The following is a 13,942-nucleotide window of genomic DNA, read 5'->3' as shown; positions in this document are numbered from 1 at the left end:
GAGGCAGCAGTCTTCTTTATGGCCTAGTCTCACCACCAGCGTTTGTAGACCAGAGAACAACGCAAAAAACAAACAGTACAAAGACAGTGCACGGATTAGAGCATTTAGAGTTCGGGGTGAGCAGCTACATCATGGGATACCTTTTTGCTAGGATGAAAGTATGAAAACTAAGAATAGGTGGTATCCTTTCTGGCAATTAAACAGGAGTTGTGTTCAGATGTTCAAACACCAATAGATACATTTTGCAAGGAATCAATTACTGCATTAACAACACATGGCACTTGTAGCGAACATACAAACAAACATGGCTGTGTTAATATATGATGCATTGTCTTTTAAACGGATTGGCCAACTACAGATACAGCTTTCTTTAGGGCCTAGTCTCACCAGTCTCAGACCAGAGAACGCCAAAAGGCGAATAGTGCAAAGGCAATGCACTATCAGGGCATTTATAGCTCTAAGTGAGCAGCTACAAAATGGGACCCGAATCGCTATCGTGGCCACGCTAATTGTGAGGGTCGCTCTTTTGTCTACGTGAGAGAGCGAGAAATGAGTTAGGATCCATTTTCTCTGCCGTGCAATTCCCTTAATAATTTTGTTATAAGGTACCATCGCGGGTTTTTCAACCTTGCTTTAATGGCGACAAAAAGGACAATAACTCGATCAGGAATACCGAGAATCTTAACAAGATTGGGAATTTATTCATTATGCCTCGATTCGTCAAGCACTATTGAAACAATTTGCTCAAGGACGTGAACCAACTGTGGCAGATAAAAATATATTGACAACCAAGTGCAACCAATTCTTCAAAACTCCCGACAACAGTAACAGCTCACGTTTACATAACCCCGTAAGTCCACCGGCTTAACACGGCGACCCCACAGCGCGTCGACGATCGCAGAACTCCGCGGCGACCGTCCGCACCACAACCCTGACGCGCGCTCCGCTTCCAGGTGACGAGGCAACGTGACAGAAGCCCACCAACATTCAATCTCGAAGTCGCGTTCAGCCTCGGGCATCCCCCCCAGGAAGCAACGGTAGTGCAGCACTCTGCGGGGGTTGCTGCCCCCCGCCATCACCGAATTGTCGGGGCCGTTGTTCCCCGACTCCCCCGTTACATTCGTACTACTGCGGGTGCTGCCACCCGCCTCCACCGTCCTAACCCCGCCATCCCCCGTCTCCTCTGTCGCAGTTATACCACTGCCCCCTGGCTGTTCTGTCGGGTTCGGGCTACCGACCCCCAATTCCTCGCCCCCCTGTGCCCCTGACTGTGTTGTCGACCGCGTAAGCATGGCTCAATTAGTGGGGCCGTCTACTCTACGCTTCCGATGTGCTACGCTGCTCGGTGGCGGACGTACTGCTGTGGGTGCGCCCGCCAAGCAAAACCCCGTCCCGCACGGGAACAAACGGGTACGGCGCGCTGATGTGTGACTCCCTCACACACCTGCTCTACGAGCCCTGGCAATAAAAAGCCCGACGCTGCTACCTGCCCAGCCCCGTACACCAATCACACGCGAGGGAGTTTGGGTCGGGGGTGAGGGGGCAGGGGTGTCTGCCGTGCGCGGGCCGCTGATTGGGGGGAGTCGCTCCGCTGCGATTTGAAGGGCCGTTTAAACAGCCGCGCGTGTACGCGCACACTAGGCGCTTGGCTCCCTGTTTTGCTAAAAACAACCGCGCATGCACGCGCCCGCAAGACCCTCCCGTGAACAGTCACACAGGTACGCGAATGCTAAGTACTCCCGTAAACAGCCGCACGGGCACGTGAACGCCAAGCACTCCCGTAAACAGCCGCGTAGGCACGCGCATGCTAAGCACTCCGCCTCGTTGTAAACAATCGTGTGTGCACGCGATCACCAGATGCTACACTCCCTTATTCGCCGCAAACAGCCGCGTATGCGCACGAGCGCAAAACACTCCACCTCCCTCTTCATACTCACAGCGACCATGACACAGTTGTATCCTCTATTAGCGGTTTTATTCCCCGCGAATATCCCGCTAAACTACGTGTCTGTGTGAGTCAGCAGGCCCTCCTAGCCTATCCTTCGGGAATCCCAGGCTCAATCTATCCCGCCTGCCTCTCCGCTTTCTTCCTTCTGATCAATTAGCCCGCACTCACCTGACTCTCAACCTGACGCGCTTGACGCTGTGGGAGGGTGATGCTGTGAGTCATCTCCATGGAGGATTGTGCCTGGCTGCGCTGAAGCTCGTCACATGGACGATTCGAACGGCCGGTTCCGTGGACCTTGATGACTGGAAGAACTCTGTCTCACTGCCCCAACCTCCTCATTTCATCCTCCCTATCACAAAGGCATTCCGCGGCGCCCGCACTCGTGCACCCGTGCCCTTTGATATGCGGATCCGTAATCCCACCTATAACAAAAGGCATTCAGTTGCTCTCGCATCCATGCTGCCCTGTTCATTCAGAGGCCTGGCTATTCCTGTCCCTTTGATATTTCGATCTGATCCCCGATCCCGCCTATAACAAAGACATTCAGTTGCTTCCGCACTCGTGCCGCCCTGTCCATTCAGATGTCGGGGTGTTCCTGTCCCGTTGTTATTTGGATCCTAATCCTACCTATAACAAAGGCGTCCCGCTGTTCCCGTACTCTGTGCCCCCCCTGTCCAATCGGAGGTCTGGGTTTTCCCGCCTTTGGATCACAGCTCTGGTGACGTCACCGCAGTGGTTTCTCAGACGTTCGCTTTCTGTTCATCATCCTACTCGCCAGCACTGTGTGTGTGATCCCATCTGCGGTGGCTTTACAGCCCCCTGCCGTGGCTATGTAATTATAATATCAGGCCACGGCGCCGCGGTGCTGGTCAGCCTCAGGGGTAGGTCGCCCAATTCCCCGGCCGCAGGAAACCATGACGCTTGATCCCATTAGGGGCTTCTGGATGAAAACCTGTCGGCCAGGTGACCCACCCCGCGGGCCCTCTATGGGGCATGCGTGTGTGGGGTGTGCATGTATCCATGTGGGGGGGAGGGGGGTTGGGGGGCGGCGAGGGCGCGTAGCGTCGGCGTCGACACTCCCTGGTGGCGGCGTCACGGCGGTGGGTACGGCCCCGACGGAGCGGCTCTGCTGCGGCGGCACCACAACTCCCAGGATTCAACGCAGCATCAGCCTGAACCTTGGCTCGCACTCACAACGGCGCCCTTTAATGGATCAACGCAGCCACAGTCTCGGGACTTGGTTGGTTGCTCTCAACAGCGCTCTGAGTAACTCCACCCAGCTCCCGTCTCGGTCACTGCCACGCCCGCACGGCAGCACCGCACACAGCTGCTCCACGCACCAGCAGCACCGGGCACCGACTCGCCTGTTACAACGGCAGCAGCAGCAGCAGCAGTGCCAGCAACATCCCATCGCGACAACAGTCCCAGCCACCGACTCGCCCACACAACAGCAGCCGCTCCCCTGCAGGAGCCCCCCCCACCCCCCCGCCACCTGACCCCGGTGAACGACGACCACCCCAGCCCCTCATGCAGCAGAACCCCTCCTCTGTATACTAGTGTGGTGTATAGTGTAGTGTATAGTGTAGTGTATAGTGTAGTGCAGGGGTCGGGAACCTATGGCTCGCGAGCCAGATGTGGCTCTTTTGATGATTGCATATGGCTCGCAGATAAAACAAAATATTCTTTTAATCCATCCATCGATTTTTCACTGTGCATGTCCTGTTCAGGGCTGCAGGAGCAATTGTCCATTATTTTAATTGGATGATACTGGCCTACGTTTGCCGTTGCTGGGTAAAACAGGTAAACGCCCCCTTTTGAATCAGTCTGAGACTGCGTCTGCTCGGTCATTAGCTCAAAGCTAACCCTTCGACGAAGAAGATGGCGAAAAGAAAAAAAGACGACGAGTATCGTACATTTCAGGACGAATGGACCGAAGAATTCGCCTTTGTGGAGAGAGCGGGTTCTGCGGTGTGTCTAATTTGCAATGACAAAATTACATCGTTGAAACGGTCGAATGTAAAGCGGCACTTCGACACGCGCCACGCTACCTTTGCATCAAAATACCCTGCGGGAGACAGCAGAAAGAAAGCGTGCCAAGAGCTGAGCAGGGTGCAAGCTAGCCAGCAGCAACTCCGCGTATGGACCCGGCAAGGTGACTATAATTCGGCTAGCTTTGCTGGTTCTTTAGCAATAGTGAGGAACGGAAAACCATTCACAGATGGCGAGTATGCTAAAACGTTCATGCTGGATGTAGCCAATGAACTTTTTGATGATCTTCCGAACAAAGACAAGATAATCAAACGGATACAAGACATGCCTCTGTCGGCAAGAACTGTTCATGATCGTACCATCGTGATGGCAAACAAAGTGGAGGAAACGCAAGTGAAGGACATAAATGCAGCGCCGTTCTTTTCTCTGGCTTTGGATGAGTCAACAGACGTGAGCCATTTGTCGCAGTTCAGCGTGATTGCAAGATATGCTGTTGGTGACACACTGCGCGAAGAAAGTCTTGCTGTTCTGCCATTAAAAGGGTCCACAAGAGGTGAGGATTTATTCAAGTCTTTCATGGAGTTTGCTCAAGAAAAAAGTCTACCTATGGATAAACTTCTCTCAGTGTGTACTGATGGTGCTCCGTGTATGGTGGGGAAAAACAAAGGATTTGTGGCGCTTCTCCGTGAACATGAAAATAGACCCATCCTAAGTTTCCATTGCATTATACACCAGGAGGCACTTTGTGCTCAGATGTGTGACAGGCAGTTTGGCGAAGTGATGTCGCTGGTCATTCGTGTGATCAACTTTATTGTTGCCCGAGCCTTAAATGATCGCCAGTTTAAAACACTGCTGGATGAAGTTGTAAATAACTATCCTGGTCTGCTTTTGCACAGCAATGTGCGTTGGTTGTCAAGAGGGAAGGTGCTTAGCCGTTTTGCGGCTTGCCTGAACGAAATCCGGACTTTCCTTGAAATGAAAGGCGTCGGGCATCCTGAGCTAGCCGACACCGAGTGGCTCCTCAAGTTTTACTATCTCGTAGATCTGACTGAACATCTGAACCAGCTCAACGTGAAAATGCAAGGCATTGGAAATACAGTGTTATCCCTTCAACAAGCTGTATTTGCTTTTGAAAACAAGCTGGAGCTTTTCATCACGGATCTTGAAACAGGTCGTTTACTACATTTTGAAAAACTGAGCCAATTTAAAGATGCATGCACAGCAAGTGAGCCCATTCAAAACCTTGATCTCCACCAGCTAGCTGGCTGCACATCCAGTCTCCTACAGTCCTTCAAAGCACGCTTTGGAGAATTTCGTGAGCACACTCGTCTTTTTAAGTTCATCACCCATCCAAACGAGTGTTCACTGAACACAGCCGACCTGAATTACATCCCTGGTGTCTCCGTCAGAGATTTTGAAGCAGAAGTGGCTGACCTGAAGGCCTCAGACATGTGGGTGAATAAGTTCAAGTCACTGAATGAAGATTTGGAAAGAATCACACGACAGAAAGCGGAGTTGGCGAGCAAGCACATGTGGACAGAAATGAAAAAACTCCAACCCGAAGACCAGCTGATTCTCAAAACTTGGAACGCGCTTCCTGTCACATACCACACACTGCAGCGTGTGAGTATTGCTGTATTGACCATGTTTGGATCTACGTATGCATGTGAGCAGTCATTCTCACATCTTAAAAACATCAAGTCCAACCTACGATCACGTTTAACGGATGAAAGCCTCAACGCTTGCATGAAGCTTAACCTCACCAAGTACCAACCCGACTACAAAGACATCAGCAAATCCATGCAGCACCAGAAGTCGCATTAATGGTGAGTGTTATAACAACATTATTTAAAAGAATAAATTCAGAGGCTTATTATACTGACATTTAGTTGAATTAACTTTTAAAATATATTATATGGCTCTCACTGAAATAAATTTCCAAATTTTTTGCTTTCATGGCTCTCTTAGTCAAAAAGGTTCCCGACCCCTGGTGTAGTGTGTAGTGTATAATAGTGTAGTGTATAGTAGTGTAGTGTGTAGTAGTGTAGTGTATAGTGTAGTGTATAGTGTAGTGTATAGTAGTGCAGGGTCGTCATAGTAGTACAGGAGAACCCCTCCTCTAACGATGTTAAGTTGCCCTACGAAACCGGTCGTTAAGTGATTTGCTCGTTAAGCGTGTATATGAAATACCCGTTAAAGGCTTAATTGTTCTGATTGCTTGGAAAGTTACCCTTTTTCACCCAAAAGCGTACTTTATAGTATTTAAACAATGGATATGAATAAATGAAGATACTAACAATATTATAAACAAATACCTACAACAGCCCGTCGTCAACAGGGGAATGGTCGATAAGTGAACACATTGTGCTCTATGGAGACACGTCCTTAAGCGATTAGTCGTTAACAGAGATGATCTTTGGGGAGGAGTTCTACACTACGCTACTATACACTACACTACTATACACTACACTATACACTACTATAAACTACACTACTATACACTACACTACTATACACTACTACACACTACACTACTATACACTACACTACTATACACTACACTACTATACACTACTATACACTACACTACTATACACTACACTACTATACACTACACTACTATACACTACACTACTATACACTATACTACTATACACTACACTACTATACACTACACTACTATACACTACACTACTATACACTGCACTACTATACACTACACTACTATACACTATACTACTATGCACTACACTACTATGCACTACACTACTATACACTACTATACACGACACTAGTGTAGTGACATAGAATCGGTCACATAGCGGCATAGCACTGGCTGCTGACAGGGAAGGGGATCTGCAGCTCACAGCAGCTCTGACTGACAGCAGGTCACGTGATAGACCAGAGAGGGATCTAGGGGAAAGGTTATGGAAGGGGCACATTGAGAACCCGCTAGTAGTTTCCAGAAGGGGGCGTGGCCGGGGGCAGAGCCAGGCCTCGCTGGCAGTATAAGAGAGGCCCCGGGAGGGGACCTCGGGGCTGTCGTTTGGAGTGGGATCCCCGTCATGCTGCTGGAGTCTTCACCATCGTCTCCGTCTTCACCATCTCGGCGTCGCCAGTCAGGCAGTCTACCAGCTGTCCTGATTGAGAACCTTAGTTACCAAGTGTTAACTGTTATGGCCGTGTTAATAAGTGCCTCCTACTCTTAGTGTCTCTGAGTCAGTCACTACACATAAATGCACAGATGATGATCCCTCTGTATAGTCCACAACAGACTATGAGTACCTAACTTCGCACACACTCACTTCCACACGTACTCCCCACCACCTCACACAGCACCACCACCACCACACACACAACATAATATAACACACTACTACACTATACACTACACCACTATACACTACAATGTGTTACTTTGGTTCTTGCCTACTTCTCCAAGCTCACCTGTATCGCGGCCACTATATTTTTGGTGAGCCAAGTCACGCCCGTGTATAGTGTGGGTCGAGTCTAGCGAGAGCGCAATCAATACCAAAACTTTGAGGCGATTCTAGAGGGTTGGTTTGTCTTTAATTCGTAGACTAGCCACCCTGCCGCCTTTCACGCCGTAGCGGATCTCTGGGCAAACGCGGTGCGCTCCCGATACACAGGATGACCCCTTCATCCCGACAATCACACCTGAGCCGACGCTCACACTCCCTTAAGGCACTTTGAGGCTCAGATGACGTTTACCGTCTGCTTTGGGCTACTTTCACAAGCAACCCGACGTCAGGGTGAAGCTTCACGCCGTGCGACATGGAACACCGCCGGCCTGACACCGTCGTCGTCAGAGGAAAGGAAGCGAGCCGGCGCCTGTTGGCTCCTTTCCGCCATAGGGAGGTGTCAGAGGCAGCCTCCTTGTGCTCCTCTGCCCCTTCCCTGCTCCCCACCGGGTGTCCAAGCTAGAAGCGTGGCCGGTTTCTGGGTGCTGCTCTCTTTCCCTGCTGGCTGGAGCTCGAGAGCGGAGATGCCTCGTGTTATCCTCCATTCACCCTCTAGTCTCTGGTGGTGATTCACACTTTGTTTGCTGCAGGTGTTTCTAAGTTTAAATCACCCAATTTCCCTATGCAGGTGGACACCACCGTCCATTGTATTTTCCTTTGTCATTTATTTGTACTATGTGACACAATACTCTACACTGCTATACACAACTATACTATATACTACACTATACACTGCTATACACTACACTATATACTATGATACACTACAGTACTACACTATACACTGCTGTACACTACACTATGCACTACGATACACTACACAATACACTACACAATACACTACACTATACTATACACTACACTATACACTGATATGCACTACACTATATACTACGATACACTACACTATAAACTGCTATACAATACACTACACTATGCACTGCTTTCTACTACACTTTGCACTGATGTAGAGGAGTAGTGGGAGGAAGTGAGGTCATCGGCAGGAAAGCAGAGTGGGATGACGTCATAGCTTGACGTCATGGATCCAGAGGGGCAGGGTACTTAGGGGAGACCCCGGGGTGAGGGGCAGGGTCGTTGTGGGGAGCTGAGAGGAACGGAAGACGCGCCGCTCGGCACCGAGACCCTCGTCCGGGGCCGGAGTGAGAAGGCTCGCCGCTGGTGACCGGACGCCGCTGGATTAACCCCCATCCGGGCTCGACCAGTAGGGAGCTTAGGGGAGAATAGGCCGATGAGTTAAGCGGCTACCGGGACGGTCCACGGAAAGAACCTAGACTGTAGCTTGGTTCTTATTCGTAGTGAGTGTACTCGCAGTCTATAATGTAGACTGTAGCTTGGTTCTTAATCGTAGTGAGTGTACTGGCAGTCTATAATGTAGACTGTAGCTTGGTTCTTATTCGTAGTGAGTGTACTGGCTGTCTATAATGTAGACTGTAGCAATGGTTATTAAACTGAGTGAGTGCACTGGCAGTCTATAATGTAGAATTATTCTTGGTCCTTTCGGTAATTAAAATAAAATTTTAATACTATACACTACACTATACACTACAGTGACGCTGTAACTCGCTGACCCCGTCATGGTGGATCGATCCACGAAATAGGAACCACGACCAGTAATCGTGTATGTTGAGTATTCAACTTAACGGAAATTGAATCGTATTTATTAATCGATTAGAGAATTGAAAGCGACCACCCCTCCCAACTCATCGACGTCGCTAGAGGAATCGGAATCTATGTTTAAGTCGCATCACGCGCACTAATCGATTCGGATCGAATTCCACGCTCCCCATTGTTGACTGAGTCGTCTCGAGTCGTGCGACTCCTCATCGCCGTGAGTCCCCCCCCCTCACCCCCCTCACAGCCGTCTTTGTCTCCCCCCCCCGAGAGCGACAGACAAAGAACCCCCCCCCACCATCTCCAAAAGGCCGAGGCGTTTAAAACACCCCCTGAGGCGAGGCCGCGAGAGACACCGCTCCTCGGATAGAATCCGTACCGGCCGAGGCGGGAGGTACTCGGTAGGCCGGCCTAGGCCGATGCCGGTCACGGGCGGTCGGCGGCGGTGGGAGGGAAATTAAAAACAACTTTAATAACGTTTTATTTAATATCTACTCCAATTTATATTTGTGTCTTTAAGTCGCGACGTTGAGTTGGGGTGGGGGAGCGGGGTTTAAGCGGGTGGCGACTGACGGTGTGGTGTGGTGAGAGTGACGCGCTATGTGTGTGAGTGATCTACACGCGTGCGTTGCTGCTGCTCCCCTCTATACACAGCTTGCTGCTGTTTGTAGACAATCTGTTAAGTGATTTGTTTACCTCCTGTACGCTGCCCCCTCCCGTCGTGTCTCGTGCGCGCGTTGTGCGTTTGTTTTTGTAACGTTCTGACCCCCGTGGCCCCCGACTGGACACCTGTGATGAAAGAGCTTTACGGATTTCTCCTGGAGCATAAATGGCGATTCTGGTGCTTCGAGACCCATACATAGACCCATACAGAAACCCACAGAGACCCATACTCAATCCCATAAAGACCCACAGATCCATACATAGAACCATAGAGACCTATACTCAGAGACCTTTACATAGACCCACAGAGACCCATAGAGACCCATACATATATAGTGTGGTGTTTATTCACGCGGACAACTTCGTCTTTTTATCCTGTGTCACTTCATTTGCGGCATCCCATATGGATGCTCCTCACGTTCAATACCACGTGCTCCTGTCGCAAACTCTTCCTCTCTTCCTCCGCTAGCCTGCTACTTCGAGCTTACTTTCTCTCGCTCCGCAAGCCTCTTACTCCCCACTTTTCTAACCTGTCATGGACTCTCGCTCGCGCTGTATCTCCACTAGCTTCTCACCCCGCTAGCCTATCACACTCAGACTAAAGATTACGCTCGCCTCTCCTCCGCTAGCCTGTCTACACCCGCACCTCAAACCTCTCCCGTGCCCCCAGCGGCGCCCTTCCAGCGTGTCTCTCCCCCTTATCGCCTCTATCTCTCGCCTCCGTGGCGCCTCCCCCTTGTTTGCATTTGCAGCCAGTCAATCACTGCCTCTTTCCCTAATTGCTGGCGTCACTGTGTCTGCTGTCTTCCAGGCCACCCGCTTGCACCTGCTTGTCCTGAGCTGACCTCACTGTTTGCAACCGAGTACATGAATGCAACTGCTGTGCAACTGCTGTTTGCAAACCCTGCGCGCGTTACGCCACTGCACTAGACCCCCAGATACCCATACATAGATCCACAGAGTCCCATACTCGGGGACCCATGCAGACCCACAGAGACCCATACTCGGAGACCCTAACACAGAGCCCCATACAGAGACCCATAGAGACCCATACAGACTCAGTTTTCATTTCAGTTTAATTTATTTGGTATATACCCTGTGAGCCATTCGGCTCTTGAATCAGGTGCAAGCGCAACAAATGAAAACATGAACAAGAAACATCTTAAAGTAATTACGCACATCAGAAAAATCCAGGCATAAACAGCAAAGTCTTTCAGAAAAAGCACCACATATCAATGCTGTGTGCAAGAATCCCAGTGGGATGCAAGTCAAACAATAACAACCATGAGACAATTTAGATTAAAGTTATCAATCTAACTCTGTACTACAACAAACAAATATGGCTAAACCAAAACTTTTCGAAATCAACAAAATCAAGCTATAAAAGCAATGTAACAGTGATCATAGGAACTGTGATTGAAATTCAACAATAACGATATACATAACATGTACTACCAGACTTTGCAGCCATAGCTGGCTGCATGAGTCACTCCATAACAGCAGGAGTATCAGGAATATAAAAAGATTTCAATGTAATTTGAAAGATTAGCACACTATAATCAAAACACGATCTTACTTTTCAGCGGTCATCCCGAGCGATACATTTGATTTCAGGCCACTGAATAGCAGTGACGGCTAGGGTTGTACAAGTCCTCTAGAGCAATTCTAGATTTGAAGCTTTCGTGACTGCAAGGATCCATACTCTTTGGTTCTATTCGGTAAAGTCACTTAGGTAAAAAAATAAAACAACAAAAATCACGTTTCATCCACAACACAAGCGGCCTTCATCAGGTGAAGGGACCAGACTGTCTCGAAGACTGCGCTGGAGTGAAACAGAGCCAAGCTCAGACCACAACCTTTAAACTGTATGAGAGGGATTAGGGTGCCTTGACAAAGGAATTAGCATAAAAATTAGCATTTGATTGGCGGACTTAGCATGATGAAAGGTGCAGCTCAGTGATCGGAGACGGCAATGCAACCGCCTGTGCTGCGAAAGTTTGGGGTACCATTGCTTGAAAAAATATACTGTACCAATGAAAATTAGTTTAATGTTTGGTTCGATTTAGAACATCTTTCCAATGGTTGCTTAATTTGAAACCATCTTCTCGGTTGAAATTGTGTCTGTGTTTGTTGATATGAATTGCCTCGTGAACAAATCTCTGATAAAAACCTGTGGGTTTGCAAAGAACCTTGGTATCGGAGAAAATTATATCGTGATCACCCACGGCAGAAGAATTCGTTCTGCCGTGTTTCAAATCTGATTTGTGCTCGCGAATTCGGTCAGAGACATGTCGCTTCGTCTCCCCGATATAGCAATCACCGCAGGTACAACTCAATTTGTAAACCCCGGGGTACTGTAAGTCAGGAATGACATCCTTCACGGATGGGATCAGATCACGAATTTTGTCTACTGTATTGAACCGGACCTGGATCTTGTGTTTGTTTAGAATTTTGGAAATCTTTTTAGTAATGCCTACTATATATGGTAGTGTGATGGTTTTGACCGGAGTATCAAGTGGTTGTTTCTGTGTGGAGGGAGAAACAGCTTGGCGAATGGTACGGTCAGAGTATCCATTCCGTTTGAGGGCCAGGTGTACATGTTTTAATTCACTGGCCAGGTAGTGTTGGTCTGAAATGCAATGAGCACTATGGTATAAAGTTTTGATGAGAGAATTATTTTGGGCTAGGTGGTGGTGGGAATCAGGCTTCAAGTAGGAATCTGTGTGGGTGGGTTTCCTGTAGACAGAATGCCCCAATGAGCCATCAGGTCTCCTCTCAAACAGAACATCCAAGAATGGTAGCTTGCCATTTTTCTCCACTTCCATGGTGAATTTGATGGCGGGATGTCTGGAATTGATGTGGTGTAGGAAAAGGTTCAGAGCTGGGAGGCCATGTGGCCAAATGACGAACGTGTCATCCACATATCTCTTCCACAGGGAAGATCTGAGGGTGGAAGTCTGGATGGCGTCCGATTCAAATTTCTCCATTAAAACATTGGCTGTCACTGGTGACAAGAGGGAACCCATGGGAGTACCCTCATTTTGCTTGTAGAAGGAACCATTCCAAGTAAAGTAGGTGTTGGTGAGGCAGTGCCTGACCAGCGTAGGTACCTCGGGGTTTAGTCCATGTACCAAATTTTCAATTATATCAATGGTATCAGGTACCGGGACCTTGGTGAACAAGGAGACCACATCGAAGCTGACAAGGATATCGTCAGGGGACAGTACAACATCTTTGACCATAGAAACCAATTGGGCTGAGTTAAGTACTGCTGAGGAGGTCTTGCCAGTGAAAGGTAGCAGAGTATCCGACAGAAAACGTACTAGCTTATAGGTAGGGGAGTTGATCGTGGATACGATGGGTCGTAGTGGAGTGCCTTCTTTATGAATCTTTGGAAGACCATATAATCTAGGGGGTCTTGCAGCAGAAGGTTTTAGGGAGGGAGGTTTAGTTGGTTCTATTAGGGTGGTCGAACTTGTGATTATCTTGTTGGTTTTCATAGTTAGGCTATTACTAGGGTCATTTTTAATTTTTGAGTAACTACCATCATTGAGTAGGTACTGAATTTTATTGTTGTATGAGTTTTTAGCCATAATTACAGTGGCATTGCCCTTGTCGGCTGAGAGGATGACTATATCATGTCTCTCTTTTAATTTCGCGAGTTCAGAGCGTTCATCTTTGCTGATGTTGCTAACGGGTTTCTTAGCATTCTTAAGAATAGTAGCTATTTCAGCTCTCGCGACGTCTGCTTGGATGTGTCCTATACCTTTGAGGGCTACATCGACCTGAGAAATGATATCATCTATCGGTATATGTTTTGGGGTGACAGCGAAATTTAGTCCTTTAGCCAATACTGTTTTCAGATTGTCCGAAATCGGGGTGCTACTCTGATTGATAACAATTTTGTTAGCGTTTAGTGTTGTGATCTGTACAACCGGGTTTTTCTTTGATAGGTGGTTGAATTTATCAATTTCCAAAATTCTAAACAAACACAAGATCCAGGTCCGGTTCAATACAGTACATAAAATTCGTGATCTGATCCCATCCGTGAAGGATGTCATTCCTGACTTACAGTACCCCGGGGTTTACAAATTGAGTTGTACCTGCGGTGATTGCTATATCGGGGAGACGAAGCGACATGTCTCTGACCGAATTCGCGAGCACAAATCAGATTTGAAACACGGCAGAACGAATTCTTCTGCCATGGCTGATCACTGTTACAATGCTG

The 13,942-nt window shown here is 48.5% G+C and overlaps 1 protein-coding gene across 2 annotated transcripts in view; it reads left to right on the top strand.

Moving 5' to 3' along the window:
* The first annotated feature begins 8,496 nt into the window (after window positions 1-8,496).
* LOC116957292 (E3 ubiquitin/ISG15 ligase TRIM25-like) overlaps window positions 8,497-13,942 on the top strand; it is a 36,442-nt gene continuing 30,996 nt past the window's right edge. Inside the window, exon 1 of one of the 2 annotated variants that reach the window (XM_076055729.1) lies at window positions 8,497-9,268. The gene's annotated coding sequence lies outside the window, so the exon portion shown is untranslated. The remainder of the gene's footprint in view (window positions 9,269-13,942) is intronic. The other variant, XM_032979360.2, reaches the window with a different exon arrangement.

The sequence above is a fragment of the Petromyzon marinus genome, chromosome 72, assembly GCF_048934315.1.
Source record: "Petromyzon marinus isolate PM22_M1 ecotype Great Lakes invasive population chromosome 72, UKy_Petmar_22M1.pri1.0, whole genome shotgun sequence".
Classification (NCBI taxonomy): Eukaryota; Metazoa; Chordata; class Hyperoartia; order Petromyzontiformes; family Petromyzontidae; genus Petromyzon; species Petromyzon marinus.
Note: the sequence above shows the minus strand (reverse complement) of the source record. Positions and strands in the feature narration are given on the sequence as shown.